General features: G+C 45.9%; 1 protein-coding gene across 3 annotated transcripts in view; it reads left to right on the plus strand.

Annotated features, from left to right (window-relative positions):
- The window catches only part of LOC139406369 (zinc finger protein 609-like), a 195,207-nt gene that overhangs the window by 79,238 nt on the left and 95,556 nt on the right, over positions 1-20,413 (plus strand). Inside the window, exon 1 of one of the 3 annotated variants that reach the window (XM_071148900.1) lies at positions 4,891-5,047. The exons of the other annotated variants lie outside the window; for them this stretch is intronic. The gene's annotated coding sequence lies outside the window, so the exon portion shown is untranslated. Of the gene's footprint in view, positions 1-4,890; positions 5,048-20,413 lie in introns of those variants that run through there. 3 annotated transcript variants of the gene reach the window in all.

Consider the following 20,413-nt stretch of genomic DNA (forward strand, 5'->3'; position numbering starts at 1 on the left):
ATAGAATCCCGATAAAATCACAGCATCGTATTGCAATACATTTAGAAATGTGAGAATCGCAATACATATCGTATCAGCACCTAAGTGTGGTAAATATGGTATTGTCAGGTCCCTGGCCATCCCCAGCCCCAGAGAGGAGGCACACTGGTTCCTAAATTCAGACTGACATTTTATGTTTAAGCAATGAGGCACGAGGTGGTGTGGTATATGGCCAATATACCACGGCTAAGGGCTGTTCTTATGCACGATGCAACGCAGAGTGCCTGGATACATCCCTTAGCCGTTGTATATTGGCCTTATACCACAAACCCCTGAGGTGCCTTATTGCTATTATAAAACTGGTTACCAACGTAATTAGAACAGTAAAAGTATATGTTTTGTCATACTTGTGGTGTACGGTCTGATATACCACGGCTGTCAGCCAATCAGCATTTAGGACTTGAACCACCCAGTTTTATAATTACATATATCCTATGTAGGCCGATACACACATTATAGACACGAGAGCATGTTGTCTGGGGCGCAGCGTAGTGTGCTGGGTTATGGGTCACAGTGGCGAGAGGTTTATAGTCCTGTTGGACGGCGATACAGGACAACACCGTGGAGAGCGGTGGGTGTGTCTGGTGGACATTATTTTCATATCAGGATCCATGCCACATTAACACTCCTTTCCAACATCTTGGTCGTCTCTTTGACCTTCGGTGTGCTGCCGGCTCTGATTGGCCGCATTTAAGCATCAAAGGAGCTGTTGTGGTGCGCCGACCCAGGTGGATTTAGGTCCAGCGCTGCTCTCACATGAGGTAACACAGACATACCGCTTGTGTTTACTGTTAAGGTTTGGCCTTTTCACTTGGAGGTTTTGTAAGGGTTCTGTCTCTACCTTCGGAGTACTTTGTTTTTGACAGGAAGATAAGTTATGCCTGTTTTTATATGATTAAAGGCTTGTAAAAGATGGTAATAAATCCATGTTGTCCTCCAGTCTCTTCTGTTTCGGTTTTTAGAATCATGTAGTAGGCTTACTTTGTCCCCTAAGGCCCAGCTACTCTTTAAGTGTATTTTTTTGGGGTAGTTGGCAAAAAATATCTGGAATCTCACCTGACCAATGTGAGGTACTGCCAGCGCTGTACCATGTGGACAAATTGGACAGGCCTGTATGGAATTAAATGGATATCGCACACAGCCTTATTACTACAGAGATAAATACACAAAAACAAATTGCCCAGCCTTGTGTTTTATATTGGAAATTTGACTTTTTCTTAATAATTTTTTTTTATAACATTTTAAATTAAAAAAAGTCAGCACACAAGTGTGTTTCTTTTCATCCAGTACAGGGCTATGTACAGATTACGCTGCCCACCTTCCATCCAGTACAGGACTATGTACAGATTACGCTGCCCACCTTCCATCCAGTACAGGACTATGTACAGATTACGCTGCCCACCTTCCATCCAGTACAGGACTATGTACAGATTACGCTGCCCACCTTCCATCCAGTACAGGGCTATGTACAGATTACGCTGCCCACCTTCCATCCAGTACAGGGCTATGTACAGATTACGCTGCCCACCTTCCATCCAGTACAGGGCTATGTACAGATTACGCTGCCCACCTTCCATCCAGTACAGGGCTATGTACAGATTACGCTGCCCACCTTCCATCCAGTACAGGGCTATGTACAGATTACGCTGCCCACCTTCCATCCAGTACAGGGCTATGTACAGATTACGCTGCCCACCTTCCATCCAGTACAGGGCTATGTACAGATTACGCTGCCCACCTTCCATCCAGTACAGGGCTATGTACAGATTACGCTGCCCACCTTCCATCCAGTACAGGACTATGTACAGATTACGCTGCCCACCTTCCATCCAGTACAGGACTATGTACAGATTACGCTGCCCACCTTCCATCCAGTACAGGGCTATGTACAGATTACGCTGCCCACCTTCCATCCAGTACAGGGCTATGTACAGATTACGCTGCCCACCTTCCATCCAGTACAGGGCTATGTACAGATTACGCTGCCCACCTTCCATCCAGTACAGGGCTATGTACAGATTACGCTGCCCACCTTCCATCCAGTACAGGGCTATGTACAGATTACGCTGCCCACCTTCCATCCAGTACAGGACTATGTACAGATTACGCTGCCCACCTTCCATCCAGTACAGGGCTATGTACAGATTACGCTGCCCACCTTCCATCCAGTACAGGACTATGTACAGATTACGCTGCCCACCTTCCATCCAGTACAGGGCTATGTACAGATTACGCTGCCCACCTTCCATCCAGTACAGGACTATGTACAGATTACGCTGCCCACCTTCCATCCAGTACAGGGCTATGTACAGATTACGCTGCCCACCTTCCATCCAGTACAGGGCTATGTACAGATTACGCTGCCCACCTTCCATCCCGTACAGGGCTATGTACAGATTACGCTGCCCACCTTCCATCCAGTACAGGACTATGTACAGATTACGCTGCCCACCTTCCATCCAGTACAGGACTATGTACAGATTACGCTGCCCACCTTCCATCCAGTACAGGACTATGTACAGATTACGCTGCCCACCTTCCATCCAGTACAGGGCTATGTACAGATTACGCTGCCCACCTTCCATCCAGTACAGGGCTATGTACAGATTACGCTGCCCACCTTCCATCCAGTACAGGACTATGTACAGATTACGCTGCCCACCTTCCATCCAGTACAGGGCTATGTACAGATTACGCTGCCCACCTTCCATCCAGTACAGGGCTATGTACAGATTACGCTGCCCACCTTCCATCCAGTACAGGACTATGTACAGATTACGCTGCCCACCTTCCATCCAGTACAGGGCTATGTACAGATTACGCTGCCCACCTTCCATCCAGTACAGGGCTATGTACAGATTACGCTGCCCACCTTCCATCCAGTACAGGACTATGTACAGATTACGCTGCCCACCTTCCATCCAGTACAGGACTATGTACAGATTACGCTGCCCACCTTCCATCCAGTACAGGGCTATGTACAGATTACGCTGCCCACCTTCCATCCAGTACAGGACTATGTACAGATTACGCTGCCCACCTTTCATCCAGTACAGGGCTATGTACAGATTACGCTGCCCACCTTCCATCCAGTACAGGACTATGTACAGATTACGCTGCCCACCTTCCATCCAGTACAGGACTATGTACAGATTACGCTGCCCACCTTCCATCCAGTACAGGGCTATGTACAGATTACGCTGCCCACCTTCCATCCAGTACAGGGCTATGTACAGATTACGCTGCCCACCTTCCATCCAGTACAGGGCTATGTACAGATTACGCTGCCCACCTTCCATCCAGTACAGGGCTATGTACAGATTACGCTGCCCACCTTCCATCCAGTACAGGGCTATGTACAGATTACGCTGCCCACCTTCCATCCAGTACAGGACTATGTACAGATTACGCTGCCCACCTTCCATCCAGTACAGGGCTATGTACAGATTACGCTGCCCACCTTCCATCCAATACAGGGCTATGTACAGATTACGCTGCCCACCTTCCATCCAGTACAGGGCTATGTACAGATTACGCTGCCCACCTTCCATCCAGTACAGGGCTATGTACAGATTACGCTGCCCACCTTCCATCCAGTACAGGGCTATGTACAGATTACGCTGCCCACCTTCCATCCAGTACAGGGCTATGTACAGATTACGCTGCCCACCTTCCATCCAGTACAGGGCTATGTACAGATTACGCTGCCCACCTTCCATCCAGTACAGGGCTATGTACAGATTACGCTGCCCACCTTCCATCCAGTACAGGGCTATGTACAGATTACGCTGCCCACCTTCCATCCAGTACAGGGCTATGTACAGATTACGCTGCCCACCTTTCATCCAGTACAGGGCTATGTACAGATTACGCTGCCCACCTTCCATCCAGTACAGGGCTATGTACAGATTACGCTGCCCAACTTTCATCCAGTACAGGGCTATGTACAGATTACGCTGCCCACCTTCCAGGGACACCTGCAGCGTGTCACAACACTGAGACAGAGGGGCAATAGGCAGGAAGCTAACCGAGATGAATAATACCACAGATACTTGTGTTGTTATTGAAGCTGTTCCTCCCGGGGGTCGATGTGTAACAGCTGAGCTGGAAGATATTTCTCTCATAACACTTTCTTATTTGAAGGAACACATTCTACCCAGAGGTAATCTCTTCCCATATTGCACAGAGCTGTCGCCGGGGCTGTGTAATCCCTCCCTGCCATGCTGAAACAGGATTAGCTCTGAGTCTCTGTTTAGCACTGTGTGGGATTGGGTTCGGAGAAGACCAGGCACTTGAGGCGTGCCCCTGAAAACATTCTTTGTGTTTGGTATGGCCCGATGTTCCTTTATTTTTTTTATAGGGCTAATTTCACCATCCTCCATATTGTAGACTAGTCACTCAAAGCCGGTTCAGTTAAATCCTGTTGTTTTTCGTGTATCGACTTTGTTCACACAGCATGGGGAATGAATTGCATGCTTGTTTTACTATCCCCATAATTCATCAGGCATTTCTTTTAGGTCTGAAAAATCTGTAATCTGTGTTCAAGAGCTGTCACTCTGAAAATAAGTAGCTCTCGTAAATAATATGTGTAATGGAAAAGATTGGGATGTGTTAGTGTACACACACACACACACACATTCCCTAAAGCCCCGTGGAAAGTCTGTGAGTGTGTATAAGGAAGGAATTATGTGGGAGCCGAGCACAACGAGGCCAGGCCTGTGGATATCATCTCAGAGCTGGAAGAAACAAAGCCCTTTCATGGCCCGCCGGCCCTCCCCTCTGTCTCTCAGCTCTGTGTGTCTGGAATAGCTATGCAGCAAGTCGTGGGGGAGGTGGATGACCGAGCTAGAGAGAGAGAGCGGAAGAAAGTGTGTGTGTGTGTGAGTGAGAGCGAAAGACTCGCTGGCACTGCTAATTCAGCCCATGAAAGCCCTGTGCAGTCAGAGCAGCTGTCTTCCATTGTCAGCCCCAGCACATCTCCAGCGCGCCTCATTTGGCCTCTCGATGCGTGAGTAGCAAGAAAGTGATTGAGGTGGGGGAGGAGTAGAAAGACTGCAGAATCTGAGGTAGGAGAGGAAGGACTGGGACTGACTGCTGCCTACCAGTCAGCGCTCAGGCTACTACGCTAGGCCTGCAATGGGCAGAGGGGGTCAGTATCTAACGTGTGTGTGTGATTGCCTGTCTGTGAGTGAGGCAGCCATGCTGTTGCAGCCGCTGCTTGAAGGAGAGGGGGAGGAGAGAGAGAAGGAAAGAGGGAGTTGTGTGGTATGAATGGTTGAGACTGCCTGTGCTTTTATCCGCTGTAAGGAAGGAGCGGCTTTTAAAGTAGAGGTGTAGATGGAAAGGGGGAGGAGAGAGAAAGAGGCCTCTGTTTATTTCTTCACCTCTACCTCTAAAAAAGAATCACTGGTTTACAGAAAGAAGGAGCAGGCAAATAGATAGCATTGATGGTGCTAGAGACCCAGACCGACACGGATGGAAAAACTGGCGACTCTAACACAACGAAGCCAGTCCACTCCAGCCCCAGGGAAGTCGATGCTGGCTGTGAACCCACCCAGCATGTGCTCTGTCAGAACAAAGCTGTCCCAGTGAGAAGAGGGAGGGGTCGAGTCCCTCCCCCCTCTTTCCTGGAATCTGTCTGGGTAAACCAGAGAAGGGAGGCTCATGGAGGAACGTTTACCCTCTTGGTCAGCTCTCTGTTTGGGACCGTCCAAGCATTTTCTTCTTGCTCTGACACAGGAAGGAGAGGTTCCAGGGTGTGTGGATGGTTTTGTCTCATGTTTACACGAGGGCTGAGCCAGTGCTTTGTGGGAAGCCTCCTCTGTGCCCTTAAGTTCCTGGTTGTAGACTAATCTACGGCCCCTAACGCTTGGAGTCCTGGAAATGTCAGGCAGTTTAAACTTGTTTGTGTGAACCTGTGGGTGTTTTGAATCAGTCTCTCTCTCTGTCTCTCTCTCTGTCTCTCTCTCTGTCTCTCTCTCTCTCTCTCTCTCTCTCTCTCTCTCTCTCTCTCTCTCTCTCTCTCTCTCTCTCTCTCTGTCTCTCTCTCTGTCTCTCTGTCTGTCTCTCTGTCTCTCTCTCTCTCTGTCTCTCTCTGTCTCTCTCTGTCTCTCTCTGTCTGTCTCTCTGTCTGTCTCTCTGTCTCTCTCTCTGTATCTCTGTATCTCTCTCACTCTCTCTCTCTCTCTCTCTCTCTCTCTCTCTCTCTCTCTCTCTCTCTCTCTCTCTCTCTCTCTGTCTCTCTCTGTCTCTCTCTGTCTCTCTCTGTCTCTCTCTCTGTATCTCTGTATCTCTCTCACACTCTCTCTCTCTGTCTCTCTCTCTCACTCTCTCTCTCTCTCTCTCTACTCCCTGGGCTGAGTAACGGCCGTTGTGTTAAGTCTGCTGTGGAATGGCAGTCCGGAAAAGGTGTTTGCGTAGGGAGACCGTCTTGAACGTCAGTGGCGGTTTTAGGAAGGTTGTCCCATTCACAGTCTCACGCTGCTCTCCGACCTCTCACTATTTTTGGCCGTATTTTTTAAACGTGAACTGAACTGTGATCAGACCGTAGACATGGGGTGCTCGAGATGATCTGGACCGAGCTAGAAAGGACCTCTGGCGTAAGAGCAGCCGTTAACCATTAAACAGTCCCTGTTTTTCACTCTCTTGTTTTATGAACTGCGAGTGAAAAGACAAACTCTCCGTTCTTCACTGCCTTGGATGGAGACGGTCCCACATCGGACAGCTGTGTGCTGTATATACAATGTAATGGCCCTCTCCTGCACTCTATTGAGGTTTACTGTCTAGAGAAATAGCTTATAACAGGGGTCAACAGGGGTCAAGGAAGCGACATCAAATCGGTGGTTTACCTGCTGGTTAATCTTTCAGGGCCTGCCTCTGCATTTAGCTACAACAACAATGGAGCAAACAGTTCACCCCAGCTATTATTCACTTAATGGTTATCCTGACCCTGTCAACTCAAGTCTTAAAAAACCTGTTCATTGTCACTGAAAAATAAATAAATACGATACAGATTCTGTGCAAGTTTGTCACAGCGTTCTGTGAGCTGGAGGACTGAGCACACCCCCATTCTCATCGACGGGGCTGTAGGTTGTGGAGCAGGTTGAGAACTTGAAGTTCCTTGGTGTCCACATCACCAAAAAAACAAACATGGTCCAAACACACCAAGACAGTCATGAAGAAGGCACGACAAAGCCTATTCCACCTCAGGAGACTAAAGATTTGTCATGGGTCCTCAGATCATCAAAAGGTTCTACAGCTGCACCATCGAGAGCATCTGGTAGCATCACTGCCTGGTACGGCAACTGCTCGGCCTCCGACCGCAAGGCACTGCAGAGGGTAGTGCGTACGGCCCAGTACATCACCGGGGCCAAGCTTCCTGCCATCCAGGACCTCTATACCAGGCGGTGACAGAGGAAGACCCTAAAAATTGTCAAAGACTCCAGTCACCCAAGTCATAGACTGTTCTCTCTGCTACCGCACGGCAAGCGGTACCGGAGTGCCTGGTCATGGTCCAAGAGGCTTCTAAACAGCTTCTACCCCCCCCCCCCAAGCCATAAGACTCCTGAACATCTAATCAAATGGCTCCTGAGACCCCTAATTTATGCTGCTGCTACTCTGTTTATTATCTATGCAGAGTCAATTTAAATAGATCTACCCACATGTACATATTACCTCAACTAACCTGTGCCCCCACACATTGACTCTGTACCGGTACCCCCTTGATATAGTTACGCTATTGTTATTTTACTGCAGCTGTTTCATTATTTGTTACTTTTATTTAAAAAAAAAAAAATAATACTTAACACTTAAAAACTAAAAATATGAACTTCTTAAAGCATTGTTGGTTAAAGGGCTTGTAAAGTTAGCATTTCACTGTAAGGTGAACCTGTTGTATATATGACAAATACAAGTTGATTTGACGTGTCTCTGAGGGAACACATTTGGTAGCCTGGTATGAATCAAAAGGCCTGTTCCCCCCCCCCCCCCCCCCTCTCCTTCAACCCACACACGTAGTGTTGTCTAAACAGGGCCTGTGATGTTAAGTCAGGTCAAGGCTGGAGAAAATAACTCTTTATTCAGTCATTTTATATACCGGCTTTTATTATCCAATGTTGCAGGATCGTGTTGACAATGATCGCCCCCTGTAACGGCGTAATCATTGTCAACCAGTGCAGAGCTGGCAAGAAGACAACAATGGTCTCAAAATAGCTTCAAAGTAGCTTCAAGGCACTCGGCTAGCACTTGGTAGTATCTCTGCCTGAGTCCTTTCAGTCCAAACCACAAGCAGTGATGATATCACCATCCACCTAACAAGTGAAGACAAGAAACAGGCGTAGATCTGCAAGGTTTCTGTCTGAATCAAAATGGGGCCTAGGTTGTGTGTGTGACGGAGTGCGTGACCAATGGTGCGGTCGCCGACCAACTTTTTTGTTTTTTTGAGGCCCTCCGATTGGCCGCAGTGACAACGTTTCGCTGTTTTAAAGCTAATTTCCTACAATTCTACACATTTTGCCATGGTTTATGCTAAAATCAAATGGGAGGCCACATGCCATGATCAAAATACTCCTGTATTCATCATTTTGGAGATGTTGAGTTCTCCCTGACCGTCTGGCTTTTATTTTGGTGGTTGTTGCGGTGCCTTGCAAAAGTATTCATGTCCCTTGGTTTTGTTTGTTACAATTTGGGATTAAAATTGATTTAATTGTCATTTTGTAAACAATTTACTCAAAATACTACTAAAATATAGTCATTGGTTTTCATCCCCTTTTTTAGACCTAAATTAGTTCTGGAGTCAAACTTGGCCTAGAAAGAACACTTACATGGACTCGGTGTGTGAACAATGATTCACCCTTCCTCTGTCCCCCATACATACAACATCTGTAAGGTCCCCCAGTCCCCGGATTTTGTGTTAAACGTTCTACAACAAAGCTTTCTTAGTGTCCAACAAGCTTTCTCTTAACCTTGTTCTGAACACCTCCAAAACAAAGGTCATGTGGTTTTCTGAGAAGAATGCCCCTCTCCCCACAGGTGTGATTACACCCTCTGAGCGTCACCTCATACAAGTACGTGGGGAGTATGGCTAGACGGTACCCTGTCCTTCTCTCAGCACATATCAAAGCTGCAGGCTAAAGTTAAATCTAGACTTGGTTTCCTCTATCGTAATCGCTCCTCTTTCACCCCAGCTGCCAAACTAACCCTGATTCAGATGACCATCCTACCCATGCTAGATTACAACACCCGTTCTGCCAGTCACATTCTGTTAAAGGCCCTTTCAGTTCGCTGTAGCTAGCGACTGGAACGAGCTGCAACAAACACTCAAACTGGACAGTTTCTCAATCTCTTCATTCAAATACTCAATCATGGACACTTACTGACAGTTGTGGCTGCTTTGTGTGATCTATTGTTGTCCACCTTCTTGTCCTTGGTACTGTTGTCTGTGCCCAATAATGTTTGTACCATGTTTTGTGCTGCTACCATGTTGTGTTGCTACCATGTTGTTGCCATGTTGTGTTGCTATCATGCTGTGTTGCTACCATGTTGTTGCCATGTTGTGTTGCTATGTTGTGTTGCTATCATGCTGTGTTGCTACCATGTTGTTGCCATGTTGTGTTGCTATGTTGTGTTGCTATCATGCTGTGTTGCTACCATGTTGTTGTCATGTTGTGTTGCTATGTTGTCTTGCTATCATGCTGTGTTGTCAAGTGTTGCTGCCTTGCTATGTTGTTGTCTTAGGTCTCTTCATGTAGTGTTGTTTCTCTTATCGTGATGTGTGTTTTTGTCCTATATTTTTATTTCATTTATGTTTAATCCCAGCATCCGTCCCCGCAGGAGGTCTTTTGGTAGGCCGTCATTGTAAATAAGAAATTGTTCTTAACTGACCTGTCCAGTTAAATAAAAAAATAAATACATCAAGCACAGATTCAAAGACCAGGGAGCTTTTCGAAAGCCACATAAAGAAGGGCAGTGATTGGTAGATGGGTAACAATAACCAATCAGGCATTAAATATCATGGTCAATAGCATGGTCAAGTTAATAATTAGGCTGTAGATTATGTATTAAACCACCCAGACACATCAAAGATAGATGTCCTTCAGAACTGAGCTGCAGGACCGGAAGGAAACTGTTCAGGGATGTTACCATGAGGCCATTTTGAAAAGGCCAAGCACCGTTGACATCGTCAGCGAACTTACTGAAGGTGTTGGAGTTGTGCTCTCTGCCATGCAGTCGTGGGTGAACAGGGAGTCCAGGATCCAGTTGCAGAGGGAGGTGTTCAGTCCCAGGGTCCTGAGCTTAGTGATGAGCTTGGAGAACACTATGGTGTTGAACGCTGAGCTGTAGTCAATGAACAGCATTCTCACATAGGTATTCCTCTTGCCCAGGTGGGAGAGGGCAGTGTGGAGTGCGATTGAGATTTGCGTCATCTGTGGATCTGTTGGGGCGGTATGCAAATTGGAGTGGGTCTATAGTGTCTGGGAGGATGGTGTTGATGTGAGCCATAACCAGCTTTTTAAAGCACTTCCTTGGCTACAGATGTCTACGGGTCGGTAGTCATTTAGACAGGTTACCGTGGCATTGTTGGCCACAGGGACTATGGTGGTCTGCTTGAAACGCAGGTGTTACAGACGGGTTCAGGGCGAGGTTGAACATGTCAGTGAAGATGCTTACCAGCTGGTAACCCATGGGACACGCTCGGCCACGGTGGGGACGACGTCATCGATGCACTTAATAATGAAGCCCGCTGACTGATGGGTTAAACGCCTTAATGTTATCGGGATGAATCCTGTGTGAAACAGACCTGTAAACTTAACATCTGCTTAATCGGATCACTTCCACATTGAGTCACTGGTACTTCCTGTTTTGAGTTTTTGCTTGTAAGCAGGAATCAGGAAGATAGAGTTATGGTCAGATTTGCCAAATCGAGAGTAAGTATGCGTCTCTGCGTGTGTTGTATAGGTGATAGAGAGTTTGTGTTTTTTGGCCTCTGGTTGCACAGGTGACATGCTGATAAAAATGCGTTACGACTGATTTCAGTTTTCCTGAATAAAAATCACTGGCCACGAGAAGCACCGCCTCTGGGTGTGTCTTTCCTTATTTTCTTATGGCCCTATACAGCTCTTTGTGTGGTCTTATTGTCAGACACTGGTTTTGGTGGTAAATAGACAGCCACGGAAAAATATAGATGATAACTCTCCGTAAATAGTATGGTCTGCATCTTTAATGAGGAATTCTAACTCGGGCAAAACCTCGAGACTTCCTTAATATTTGAGATGGTGCACCAGCTGTTAAGAGTCACACCTCCCCCTCAATACCTAAAGCTGCCGTTCGGTCTTGACGATGCATAGAAAAACAAACTTAAATGTAAAGTATCCATGTCATTGTTCAACTCCGAGAAACATAGGATATTACAGTTCTTCAGGTCTCGTTGGTAGTATAGTCTCGTACGGACCTCTTCCGGTTTGTTCTCCAGTGATGGTACGTTTGCCAATAGAAGGGTGGGTAGAGGCAGTTTATTTACTCTCTGTCTAGCCAGGGAGCCCGCTGGTTTGCCTCTCTTGCCGTCTCTTCCTCTTTCCAGTCCAGAGGATTGGGGCCTGGTCTGGAATGAGCAGTACATCCTCAGCTTCCGACTCGTTGAAGTGGACATCTTCATCCAAATCGAGGTTGGTGATCACTGTTCTTATGTCCAGAAACTGTTTTTTGGTCAATGGCAGTTATCCACTGCAAAGCCATCCTGTAATTGTTAAATGGCAGTTATCCACTGCAAAGCCATCCTGTAATTGTTAAATGGCAGTTATCCACTGCAGTGCCATCCTGTAATCGTTAAATGGCAGTTATCCACTGCAAAGCCATCCTGTAATCGTTAAATGGCAGTTATCCACTGCAAAGCCATCCTGTAATCGTTAAATGGCAGTTATCCACTGCAAAGCCATCCTGTAATCGTTAAATGGCAGTTATCCACTGCAAAGCCATCCTGTAATTGTTAAATGGCAGTTATCCACTGCAGTGCCATCCTGTAATCGTTAAATGGCAGTTATCCACTGCAAAGCCATCCTGTAATCGTTAAATGGCAGTTATCCACTGCAAAGCCATCCTGTAATCGTTAAATGGCAGTTATCCACTGCAGTGCCATCCTGTAATTGTTAAATGGCAGTTATCCACTGCAAAGCCATCCTGTAATTGTTAAATGGCAGTTATCCACTGCAGTGCCATCCTGTAATCGTTAAATGGCAGTTATCCACTGCAAAGCCATCCTGTAATTGTTAAATGGCAGTTATCCACTGCAGCGCCATCCTGTAATCCTCTCATCACCTCATTCCAACACTAATTGGTAAAATATTTGTTGATTTGTGATACATTTGTGATAATGTAGCTCCTTGTGTCACTCAAGGAGCGTTTCTTAATAGTGTTTGTGGGATACCAGATTGTGCTGCTGTTACTCTGGCTCTCTGCCATAGAGAAGGAACTGGACAGCCGCTGTGTCATGAGGAAGGAGGATGGGGAGCTGCTTCTCTTGTGGCCGTGACAGACAGATATACTGACAGGTTAACAGACAGGTATACTGACAGGTATACTGACAGGTATACTGACAGGTATACTGACAGGTATACTGACAGGTTAACAGACAGGTTAACAGACAGGTTAACAGACAGGTTAACAGACAGGTTAACAGACAGGTTAACAGACAGGTTAACAGACAGGTTAACAGACAGGTTAACAGACAGGTTAACAGACAGGTTAACAGACAGGTTAACAGACAGGTTAACAGACAGGTTAACAGACAGGTTAACAGACAGGTTAACAGACAGGTTAACAGACAGGTTAACAGACAGGTTAACAGACAGGTTAACAGACAGGTTAACAGACAGGTATACAGACAGGTATACAGACAGGTATACAGACCGGTATACTGACAGGTTAACAGGCGTGCAGGGCGGCTTTCTGGTCCACTTTGGTCTCGCTCTGATGAGGTCAGTGTCACAGGAAAGGGCTTCTTTAATGAGATTAGGATAGCAGGGCAGCAGCTGAGAGAAAATGCTGCAGCTGCACAACACCTCTGAGACTGAGATGAGGGAGAGAGGGAGGTGTAGTAGTAGAGAAATGCAGAGAGGGGAAAAGCCTCTTGTCATGTTGAGAGAGCTGACAGGCCAACTTGTTCCCTTCCTAATCTTGTTTCAAACGTTATTTGTCACATGCGCCGAATACAACAAGTGTAGACCTTACCGTGAAATGCTGAATACAACAAGTGTAGACCTTACCGTGAAATGCTGAATACAACAAGTGTAGACCTTACCGTGAAATGCTGAATACAACAAGTGTAGACCTTACCGTGAAATGCTGAATACAACAAGTGTAGACCTTACCGTGAAATGCTGAATACAACAATTGTAGACCTTACCGTGAAATGCTGAATACAACAAGTGTAGACCTTACCGTGAAATGCTAAATACAACAAGTGTAGACCTTACCGTGAAATGCTGAATACAACAAGTGTAGACCTTACCGTGAAATGCTTACTTACAAGCCCTTAACAAACAGTGCAGTTCAAGAAGAGTAACATTTTTTTTTTTTACTAAATAAACTAAAGTAAAACATATTTAAAAGTAACACAATAACGAGGCTATATACAGGGGGTACCGGTACCGAGTCAGTGTGCGGAGGTACAGGTTAGTCGAGGTAATTACTACATGTAGGTAGGGGTGAAATGACTGTGCATAGATAATAAACATTGAGTAGCAGTAGTGTACAAAACAAATGGGGGGAGGGGGGTCAATGTAAATAGTCCAGGTGGCCATTTGATTAGCTGTTCATCAGTCTCATGGCTTGGGGGTAGAAGCTGTTAAGGATCCTTTTGGTCCTAGACTTGGCGCTCCGGTACCGCTTGCCGTGTGGAGAGAACACAGTAGTGGGGGTGCGGGAGAACACAGTAGTGGGGGGGGGCACAGTAGGGGGAGGGAGAACACAGTAGGGGGAGTTTAAGGAAGGCTATGTGTTGCACCTTGCCTCTCACGACCTCATCCCATCTGAAACTTTACTAGACCTCATCCCATCTGAAACTTTACTAGACCTCATCCTATCTGAGACTTTACTAGACCTCATCCCATCTGAAACTTTACTAGACCTCAATGTGCACACAAGACAATCTTAAGCCAGAGAGCAACGCACTGCAGTACTTAGCGGTCTTAAAACAACACATCCTGCATCTCAGTGTACTTATCCTACTTAAAACAACACGTCCTGCATCTCACAGAACTTACCAGTCTTTAAACAACACGTCCTGCATCTCACAGAACTTACCAGTCTTTAAACAACACGTCCTGCATCTCACAGAACTTACCAGTCTTTAAACAACACGTCCTGCATCTCACAGAACTTACCAGTCTTTAAACAACACGTCCTGCATCTCACAGTACTTACCAGTCTTTAAACAACACGTCCTGCATCTCACAGTACTTACCAGTCTTTAAACAACACGTCCTGCATCTCACAGTACTTACCAGTCTTTAAACAACACGTCCTGCATCTCACAGTACTTACCAGTCTTTAAACAACACGTCCTGCATCTCACAGTACTTACCAGTCTTTAAACAACACGTCCTGCATCTCACAGAACTTACCAGTCTTTAAACAACACGTCCTGCATCTCACAGAACTTACCAGTCTTTAAACAACACGTCCTGCATCTCACAGAACTTACCAGTCTTTAAACAACACGTCCTGCATCTCACAGAACTTACCAGTCTTTAAACAACACGTCCTGCATCTCACAGTACTTACCAGTCTTTAAACAACACGTCCTGCATCTCACAGTACTTACCAGTCTTTAAACAACACGTCCTGCATCTCACAGAACTTACCAGTCTTTAAACAACACGTCCTGCATCTCACAGAACTTACCAGTCTTAAAACAACACGTCCTGCATCTCACAGAACTTACCAGTCTTTAAACAACACGTCCTGCATCTCACAGTACTTACCAGTCTTTAAACAACACGTCCTGCATCTCACAGAACTTACCAGTCTTTAAACAACACGTCCTGCATCTCACAGAACTTACCAGTCTTTAAACAACACGTCCTGCATCTCACAGAACTTACCAGTCTTTAAACAACACGTCCTGCATCTCACAGAACTTACCAGTCTTTAAACAACACGTCCTGCATCTCACAGAACTTACCAGTCTTTAAACAACACGTCCTGCATCTCACAGTACTTACCAGTCTTTAAACAACACGTCCTGCATCTCACAGAACTTAGTGGAATTCTATTGGTGGGGGTAGCCCACAAGCAGTCTTATAATCACCCGTGAGTGAATGCACTTTTCAGATCAGTTCAGACTGCAGAGATGCGCGAGTGCACATTTGTTGATATGCTTTGCTAGTTATCAGCCCAGTTCTAGATAAGTATTGGTCAGCAATGGGGATTTACTGCTTCCTACAAGAGAACACAACGTGGAGGCAATCTGTCCTTGAAAAAGCCGGTCAGGTAAAAAGCTTATGTCTTAATTAAAGGGGCAGTGTTGTATTTTGAGACAGGCTTGACTATGCAGATAAGCCAATAGGCAGAGGGATAGCCTTCGTTGCCTAATTGTTTGTATGGTAATAATCATTGTATTTTGTAAGTGGTTTCTTGCATCACACAATACAATACAATTTACAGTCACCTATTTGTCCCGTGGTGTTACAGACCAAGTAAAACCTAATTTAATTAATATCAAGTCCTTCATAATGTAAAACCCTTTTTAAAAGTCTCATGCAATGTAGACCTGCATTGAACACCACATAGGCTATATAATAGAAATGAAAAGCTATTTCCATGTGATAGTGTTCTGTGATTTGTTGCATTGGTTTTGTTGGTAGGGCTACATTGTGTTCAGATAGCCACAACAGCCTATTGGCTACTGTCTAAAACTGTAATGGTACTGCCTCAGAGTTCACTGGAAACGAGCGCTGGAAGTTGCACAACATTCTCACAAGGTTAACCTGTTGCGTCTACCAAACCCGGATCCGGGATTCTATTTACAGACCTAAGCTCATTACCATAACGCAACGTTAACTATTCATGAAAATCGCAAATGAAATGAAATAAATATGCCATCTCTCAAGCTTAGCCTTTTGTAAACAACACTGTCATCTCAGATTTTCAAAATATGCTTCTCAACCATAGGAAAACAATCATTTGTGTAAAAGTGGCTAGCTAGCGTAGCATTTAGCGTTAGCATTAGCGTTAGCATCCAGCACGCAAGATTTCAACAAAAACATAAAAGCCTTCAAATAAAATCATTTACCTTTGAAGAACTTCGGATGTTTTCAATGAGGAGACTCTCAGTTAGATAGCAGATGCTCAGTTTTTCCAAAAAAGATTCTTTGTGAATTCGAAATAGCTCCGTTTTCTACATCACATTTGGCTACCAAAAAAAAAACGAAAATTCAGTCCTCAAAACGCGAACTTTTTTCCAAATTAACTCCATAATATCGACTGAAAACATGGCAAACGTTGTTTAGAATCAATCCTCAAGGTGTTTTTCACATATCTCTTCAATGATATATTGTTCGTGGAAGCATGGTTTCTCCCCTCAATCAAATGGAAAAGTACAAGCAGCTGGCGTTTGCGCACCGAATTCCACGCAGGACACCAGGCGGACACTTGGAAAATGTAGTCTCTTATGGTCAATCTTCCAATGATATGCCTACAAATACGTCACAATGCTGCTAACACCTTGGGGGAACGACAGAAAGTGTAGGCTCATTCCTTGCGCAATCACAGCCATATAAGGAGACAATGGAAAACAGAGCTTCAGAGATTCTGCTCATTTCCTGCTTGACGCATCATCTTGGTTTCGCCTGTAGAATGAGTTCTGGGGGCACTTACAGACAATATCTTTGCAGATTCTGAAACTTCAGAGTGTTTTCTTTCAAACTGTCAAGAATATGCATAGTCGAGCATCTTTTCGTGACAAAATATTGCGCTTAAAACGGGAACGTTTTTTATCCAAAAATGAAATAGCGCCCCTAGAGATCCAACAGGTTAAAGTTTCCACTCACAAGACCAAAAATTTGCTCAGTGCCGCCCCCCCACAATTAAAAAAAAAGTGGGAACATTGCCTGGGTTGTGTTTATTAGGTAAAAAAAACAGAAGAAAATGGACCAAAACAAGGAAGAGCTAGGCCTATCTGGACATGCCCATTTCTGTTTTCTGTTGCATGTCCTACAGACGCTGTAGTGTAGTACACACTGGAGGGACAGTTCAAGGAGACGGGGGAACTAATCGGGGGAAACTGATCGGGGGAAACTGATCGGGGGAAACTGATCGGAGGAAACTGATCGGGGGAACTGGGGAAACTAATCGGGGGAACTGGGGAAACTAATCGGGGGAACTGGGGAAACTAATCGGGGGAACTGGGGAAACTAATCGGGGGAACTGGGGGAACTAATCTGGGGAACTGGGGGAACTAATCTGGGGAACTGGGGAAACTAACCGGGGGAACTAATCGGTGGAACTGGGGAAACTAATCGGGGGAACTAATCGGGGGAACTAATCGGGGGATCTGGGGAAACTAATCGGGGGATCTGGGGAAACTAATCGGGGGAACTAATTGGGGGAACTGGGAAACTAATCTGGGTAACTAATCTGCTCTGGTTCCTTAACTGGGGCTGGATTCACTGAATATTCTTAAGAAAGATTTTTACCAAGTTCCTAAGAAACTATGAATTCCTAAAAACATTTTTGAGGAATTGGAACTTACGGACTATCATAAAAAAATTTAAAAAATGTAAATAATGTTTTTTTCTTCGAATCGGGCCATGACCTTACAGAAGCTATTCTCTGGATGGCTTGGCGTCAACCTCCCCCATCTTCATACACTGTAGGTTTTTATGTCAACACTTTTCTGTGCGTTCTCTCTCTCTCTCTCTCTCTCTCTCTCTTAATCTTCCTTCCTGATATATTCTGACACATCCTCCCTCGGTTCCTTGTTGAGTGTCTGTATGGTAAATAGCAAGCTACTCTAGCATGTGAAGGAGCCTTTCAGACAACCGATGGAAGTTTACATTAGTGTGTGTGTGTATATCGGTGTGAACATGTGAGAGGGTGGGGTATTGAAATCCAAGCTCTCAGAATGTCTACATTAGAGTTTGTGTGAGCCATGAGTCTTTGGCACATTCTAGATTAGTCACTGGAGAAAACCTATTGAACCCAGTTACACTACCAGTCACTGGTCTGTTCAGAAGTGTCCATTTTGCAGAGCCCGTTTGTTAACACATGTCCAGGGGCGGCATGGCCGATTTTAATTAGGGACGATTTTAATTAGGGACGGTTTTAATTAGAGACGATTTCAATTGGAGACGATTTCAATTGGGGACGATTTTAATTGGGGCCGATTTTAATTTGGGCCGATTTCAATTGGGGCCGATTTTCAAGTTTTCATAACAATCGGTTATCTGCATTTTTGTACCCCGATTATGGCCGATTACATTGCATTCCACGAGGAAACTGCGTGGCAGGCTGATGACTACCTGTTACGTGAGTGCAGCAAGGAGCCAAGATAAGTGGCTAGCTAGCATTAAACTTATCTTATAAAAACAATCAATCTTCACATAATCACTAGTTAACTACACATGGTTGATATTACTAGGTTAACTAGATAATTTATGAGGTGTTGGTCCAAAAGCCTCCTCTCCTTCCGAGGGATGTTGACTTGTTGTAAACTCTAGCCGCAGGGCCTCCACTGGAGCCTCAGGCGTGGAATGTGTTTATGGTATCCTGGAGGTCACAGGAGGTCACCGGAGGTCACAGGGAGTGTAGTGCTCATCGAAGGTTCTGCTAAGTTAGAGACATTAGCCTCTCTGATGTTTAATTTATTTTCTTCATAACGTCTGCCACGTGGTTTATTGTATAGCCTTGCTCTTTCATACGCTCTTCTTAAAGCGCTCTGTGATGTAGTGTCAGTTTGCAAATGTGTGTTTTTATTGCGCTACGTCGATTCGTACATGTCTACGCCTGATACTAGCCTACTTTAATGGTGTGGGATGAGTGTGCCGGGTGTGTTCAATATGAGGCATGCACTCCCGGCAAGCGGCAAATTTTTATGGCCTCCTACGCCCTTCCCTAAACCCCCACATATGTTGCGGTGCCTTTGAACCCTTTGAAGCTCTCCCCCTTTACACATCGCGGCTCAGCTCCCCTCTGTGGCCCCGGCCGGCCCCCCCACTGCGTGTTCCAGAACATTTTCCCTCGACCCTCCCACAGGTTAACTGTGCTCAGCTTGAGGAATATTAAGCCGAGGGCTTTCGCTTCAGCCTTTTTCGTCTTTATTAAAACATGGCCGTTCACGAGCGACGCAGGACTAAGGAGTTTTAGTGGAGAAGTGAGGAGGTGAAGTTTGCTGATACTGTTACTTGGTACTGCCAGTATGTGTTAAATGGCCTTGAAGGGAGACTAATTGAAACCAGTGGCTGGCAGGACTTTATGCCACTTTCCAAGTTTCTACGGGCAGATGGGTTACATCCAGAAATGTGTCAATGATCTGAACAAGATGCAGCGTCAGTTGGGTCAGAGGACATGTGTGAGAGGGTGGGCTATTGAAATCCAAGCTCTCAGAATGTCTACATTGGAGTTTGTGTGAGCCATGAGTCTGTACAAGATTCAGCGTCAGTTGGGTCAGAGGACGAGTCGGAAAGGGGAGGCGCCTCACCCTACACATGGTCCCTGCTGTAGCCGCTTGCTGCCCTCGCTAAACATGAGCGTTGTAAACACAACATCCTACCTTGTGCGTTTGCTGCCTAGCTTGTGATGTTCCAGAGTCTGGGATATCCGAGACTACCGTCTTACTGTAATCTATCTGTCTAAGACAGCGACGTTAGTAATGGGGACACGGCTGGTGTTGTGACACTGAGGTGGGTTGGGGGTGTGCGGCACGTCTCGTTTCCAGGTTAAGCCACACGGACAGCCATGGACCATGTGACAGGTGTTTTACCCCCCTCTCCACCACCTCCCTGACATTCTTCCCTTTGAATTAGAACCCTCTCTAAATCCCCCTAAAAGGTCTTCTTTCCAAAGGGAAATCACAGGGAACACGGTCTTCCTCGGGAGGAGCTGTGGCCAACATTCTTAATGATTCAGACTGATGACAGCCAGCGATGGACGGAGGGAGGGCACAATGTGGGATTGTGGCTGTCTGGAATGGGAGGTGGAGGTGGGGGGGGGGGGGGGCTTGTTGGACATCATGAGGGACGGAGAAGGGCTCTCCTGGCACCACGGCTGAGCACACTGGAATCCACACTGGTTTCCTGCATGTAGTTTTCCCTGTCCTGTAAAACATCACTTGTTCATTCAGACGTCCGTCAACCCACTCGATCAGTGGCAGGCATTGTGA

Source organism: Oncorhynchus clarkii, chromosome 4, assembly GCF_045791955.1.
Source record: "Oncorhynchus clarkii lewisi isolate Uvic-CL-2024 chromosome 4, UVic_Ocla_1.0, whole genome shotgun sequence".
NCBI classification, from domain to species: domain Eukaryota; kingdom Metazoa; phylum Chordata; class Actinopteri; order Salmoniformes; family Salmonidae; genus Oncorhynchus; species Oncorhynchus clarkii.